Source organism: Aegilops tauschii, chromosome 6, assembly GCF_002575655.3.
Source record: "Aegilops tauschii subsp. strangulata cultivar AL8/78 chromosome 6, Aet v6.0, whole genome shotgun sequence".
Taxonomy (NCBI): Eukaryota; Viridiplantae; Streptophyta; class Magnoliopsida; order Poales; family Poaceae; genus Aegilops; species Aegilops tauschii.
This window is the reverse complement of record NC_053040.3, coordinates 88500481-88506187: the sequence shown is the minus strand read 5'-3', so window position 1 is coordinate 88506187 and position 5707 is coordinate 88500481.

The following is a 5707-nucleotide window of genomic DNA, read 5'->3' as shown; positions in this document are numbered from 1 at the left end:
CCAGGCCCTGCGGCGACGGAAGCCTCACACCGCAGCTGAACCAGTGAACCCTCGTACTCCTCTCCGCGTGGGCATCCACTACCGTGTCTTCCCCGGCTCCGCGTCGTCCCCTTCCTAGGCCTCACCGTCGTCCACCGCCTTAGTGCTCTCGGCGCGGCGTGGTCAATGTGGTCAACGAACGACTTCCATCGGAAGAGTACTGTACGTGGAGAGGCTGACAGCTGGGTCCACGACCGCAGCAAAGAAGTTCCTCCTTATTACGCGCAAAATAATGATTCGTCCACCTGACAGCAGGGACCCATCGGACGGGCCACCGTATTTCGTGAAAAAAAATGTTTCCCCCTGACTGCTGGGACCCACCAGCTACATCTTCGCACGCAAGGAAGTGCCTGACAGTCGGGACCCACCTGGTCGAAGCGTACGTAACGTTGTCATTCTAGTCGCGAACGTGTACGTACATACTGGTCGATGTAGAGGCACGCACGTGTCATAGTAGAGGCGCGCACGTAGCATGTACATGTACGTACAACGGCCAGGTTGCAAGATAGTAAATATGGTCATGTACGTACATACGGGCGGGGTCTCGAACGCCTACTCGCGCATACGTACGACCAGGGCTCATGTACATGGCTGGGTCGGAACGGAGAAACTGCGTCGTCGTTGTGTTCATGGGGAGGCAACGGAATGCGTCGTGTTCATCGGGAGGCAACGGAACGCGTGCTGTTCATCGGGAGCCAACCGGCTTGGACGGAACAACCGATGGAAATGAGGCCTGGCGTACCGCAGAATGGGGGAAACCGCCTTGTGTTCGACCGGCCACGGTCGAAACAGGATCCTATTCATCGGGAGGGGTCTAGCGTACCACAAAATGGAGGAAACGGACCTCCTACGGTCGAAACGGGGTCCTGTTGATCGGGAGGGGTGTGGCGTACTACAAAACAGAGGAAACGGACTTGTGTTGGAGCGCTACGGTCGAAATGGGGGTCCTGTTCATCGGGAGGGGTGTGGCGTACCGCAAAACGGGACTCCACGAGATACTGTTCATCTCCACCGTCGACTGCCTCCGCGGGCTACTGTTCATCCACCGTCGACTGCCTCCACGGGCTACTATTCATCCACCGTCGACCTCCTCCAGCCTCCACATGCGACTGTTCATCCACGGGCTCCTGTTCATCCAGCCTCCACCGCGCGCTCCTCCACCGGCTACTGTTCAACCAACCCTCTCCACGGGGTCCTGTTCAACCACCCCTTCACGGGCTACTGTTCATCCAGCCCTCCACCGGCTACTGTTCAACCAGCCCTCCACGGGGTCCTGTTCATCCACCGGCTCGATCGATCGGGGTACTGTTCATCCAGCGGCAACGGCCTTTACTACCACGGGTTCCTGTTCATCCAGCCCCCCACATGGAACTGTTCATGCAAACCCCCCAACAACGCTCACTGTTCATCCAGAGGCAGCATCGATCGGCTTCAGTTAGCAGCAGTAGCGAAGGAATCACTCGGGTTCAGTTAACAATAAGGGATCGATCGCTCGGGTTCAGTAACGTAGCTAGTGGAATCGCTCAAGTTCAGTTAGAGCCCAACGCCTCGCTCGGGTTCAGTTAGAGCCCAACGCCTCGTCACACGCGCGTACTTATGAGAGAAACGCGCATCGCTCGGCCCCCAATCACCCACCGTAACCAGGAACTCCCCGATATTTTCCTCGCCCTCGCTTCTACCACGGTTTTTCCCGTCATGTACGGCCCAAAGAATGTCATGTAGCTGCTTCTCCAGCCCGCCCAGGACGAAAAACCCACCACATCTATGATGATACCGGGTTTTGTCACAATTATCATCATAGAAGTGTCATAAGTATGACAGAAATGTTTTTCGTTCGGCCCAAAATGTCACGGATGTGTCTTTTTTTGTAGTGAAGGACGCGGCAAGGAAGAAAGTGGTACAATGCCTAGTATAATTCATCAGCTCCTTGTTACAAGGGTCTGGATCGAGGTACTCAAGGAAACTGCGCCACTACCTCCAAGCCCATGAGATCATGGTTGTCACTCATTTTCCGTTGCAAAGGATACTCCGAAACCCTGAGGCCACCGGCAGAATAGTGGAGTGGGCTTTGGAATTATCCAGCTTTGGTTTGAAGTTTCAGAGCACATCGACTATTCAGAGTAGGACATTGGCAGAGTTTATTGCAGAATGGAAGCCAACCCCCGATGAGGAAGTGACAGAAATAGCTCTCCCCGGCAAGGAATCACCCCAAGAATGGATTATGTATTTTGATGGTGCTTTTTCCCTACAAGGTGCAGGGGCTGGCGTGCTTCTTGTTGCCCCCTCCGGGGAGCACTTGAAGTACTTCGTCCAGATGCACTTTGCCTGGGAAGAAGCCACCAACAATATAGCTGAGTATGAAGGGCTCCTTGCTGGACTCAGGATTGCAGCAGAATTGGGAATCAAGAAGTTGATCATTCGAGGAGATTCACAGCTTGTAGTGAGACAAGTCAACAAGGATTATCAAATCCCATTGATGGAAGCATACGTCGAGGAAGTGAGGAGATTGGAGGAGCACTTTGACTGGTTGCAAACTGAGCACGTACCCCATGCGGAAAACAGCATAGCTGATCACCTGTCAAAGTGTGCTGCACAGAAGCTTCCTATGGAACCAGGAACTTTTGTTCTCCATCTCTCTCAGCCCTCCGTATCACCAGCCACAATGGCCCAAAAAAGGAGAAAGTTGGACTACGGTAAGCCTCTCCCGGCAGAGCCATCCGCTCCCGGCAGAGAACCTGCCGGAAACAACTCCTCACAGCCTGCCGACCACCCCCTCCAGCCGGGCCTATGGACCCCGCGAACGAAGCTGGTGCTCCCATAGCCGAGGAGTTACCGCTAGTCCTTTGTTGCCGAGCCCCAGGCTCCAACTTGGGCAAGGCACATCTTCCACCTCCAAACCGGAGAACTTCCCGGCAACCAAGATGAAGCTGAGAAAGTAGCCTGGAGGGCCAGTATGTACCAGTTTGTGACACTCTATACAGAAGGAGGCCCAACGGTGTGAAATTGAAGTGTATCTGCTGGGAAGATGGGAAGGAACTACTGGCTGAGATTCACAGAGGAATGTGCGGCTCACACATTAGATCAAAGGCATTAGTTGGGAAAGCATTCCGGCAAGGATTCTATTGGCCCACAACCCTCCAAGATGCAGTTGAGCTCGTCACGACATGTGAAGCCTGCCGGTTCCATTCCAAGAGAATACACCTGCCTGCCCAAGCCCTTCAGACAATCCATCTATCATGGCCATTTTTGGTCTGGGGGCTCGATATCCTCGGCCCCTTCCCCCGAGCAATCGGGGGCTTTGAATTCTTGTTCGTTGCCATCGACAAGTTTACAAAGTGGCCGAAAGTGACTGCTGTGAGAAAGGTGACTGCTCAGTCAGCTATCAAGTTCTTGAAAGAACTGGTGTGCCGTTTTGGAGTTCCGGCAAGGATCATCTCTGACAACGGCACCCAGTTCACGAGCCACACCTTCATGCAATACGTTCACACCCTCGGATGCAAGATCTCATTCGCTTCTGTGGCACATCCCCGGAGCAATGGACAAGCTGAGAGGGCAAATGCCGAAGTGCTTCGTGGACTCAAGACAAGAACTTTCGATACACTGCAGAAGCACGGCAGGCGATGGATCGAGGAGCTGCCAGTAGTTCTCTGGTCCCTTAGAACGACACCTAACTGAGCTACCGGGCAGACTCCCTTCTCCCTGGTCTATGGGGCAGAAGCAGTTATCCCCACGAAACTCATTTACGAGTCCCCTCGAGTGCTTGCCTACAATGAAGTAGCGCAAGAACAACAACGGTGTGACGACGCTGTGCTACTCAAGGAGAACCGTCTCCGGGCTGCTACGCATGATGCACGCTACCAGCAAGCCCTGCGCCGCTATCACACCCGCAGGGTTCATGATGTCTACTACACAACCTTCTTCTTGTAGACGTTGTTGGGCCTCCAAGTACAGAGGTTTGTAGGACAGTAGCAAATTTCCCTCATGTGGATGACCTAAGGTTTATCAATTCGTGGGACGCGTAGGATGAAGATGGTCTCTCTCAAGCAACCCTGCAACCAAATAACAAAGAGTCTTGTGTCCCCAACACACCCAATACAATGGTAAATTGTATAGGTGCACTAGTTCGGTGAAGAGATGGTGATACAAGTGCAATATGGATGGTAGATATAGGTTTTTGTAATCTAAAAATATAAAAACAGCAAGGTAGCAAGTGGTAAAAGTGAGCGTAAACGGTATTGCAATGCTAGGAAACAAGGCCCAAGGTTCATACTTTCACTATTGCAAGTTCTCTCAACAATAATCACATAATTGGATCATATAACTATCCATCAACATGCAATAAAGAGTCACTCCAAAGTCACTAATAGCGGAGAGCAAACCAGGAGATTATTGTAGGGTACAAAACCACCTCAAAGTTATTCTTTCCGATCAATCCATTGGGCGATTCCTAAACAGCCCTAGAGTTCATAGTACAATAACACCTTAAGATACAAATCAACCAAAACCCTAATGTCACCTAGGTACTCCAATGTCACCACAAGTATCCGCGGGTATGATTATACGATATGCATCACACAATCTCAGATTCATCTATTCAACCAACACAAAGAACTTCAAAGAGTGCCCCAAAGTTTCTACCGGAGAGTCAAGACGAAAACGTGTGCCAACCCCTATGCATAAGTTCACAAGGTCACTGAACCCGCAAGTTGATCACCAAAACATACATCAAGTACATCATGTGAATATCCCATTGTTACCACAGATAAGCACATGCAAGACATACATCAAGTGTTCTCAAATCTTTAAAGACTCAATCCGATAAGATAACTTCAAAGGGAAAACTCAATCCATTACAAGAGAGTAGAGGGGGAGAAGCCTCATAAGATCCAACTATAATAGCAAAGCTCGTGATACATCAAGATCGCGCCATATCAAGAACACGAGAGAGAGATCAAACACATAGCTACTAGTACATACCCTCAGCCCTGAGGGTGAACTACTCCCTCCTTGTCATGTAGAGCGTCGGGATGATGAAGATGGCCACCGGTGATGGATCCGCCCTCCGGTAGGGTGCCGAAACAGGGTCCCGATTGGTTTTCGGTGGCTACAGACGCTTGCGGCGGCGGAACTCCCGATCTAGGTTATTTTCTGGAGGTTTGGGGATTTATAGGAGAGGTTGGCCTCGAGAACAAGTCAGGGGGCCCCACGGAGAGTCCACAAGGCATAGGGGCACGCCCCAGGGTGGTGGGCGCGCCCTCCACCCTTGTGGGGCCCACGAGCCTCCCCTCCAGTAACTCTTCGTTCCAGTATTTTTTACATTTTCCAGAAAAAATCTCCGTTTATTTTTAGCGCATTCCGAGAACTTTTATTTCTGCACAAAAACAACACCACAGTAGTTCTGCTGAAAACAACATCAGTCCGGGTTAGTTCTAACCAAATCATACCAAAATCATGTAGAAATATTATAAACATGGCATGAATACATCAAAAATTATAGATACATTGGAGACGTATCAGTTCACGCCCGGTGTTTTGAGGAAGGTGAGCTTGTCCTTAGGCGCGTTCAGTCGGCCAAGGGTACACACAAGTTATCACTGATGTGGGAAGGCCCTTACCGGGTAGTACGAGTCACCAGACCCGGCGCAGTCCGTCTAGAGACCGGAGATGG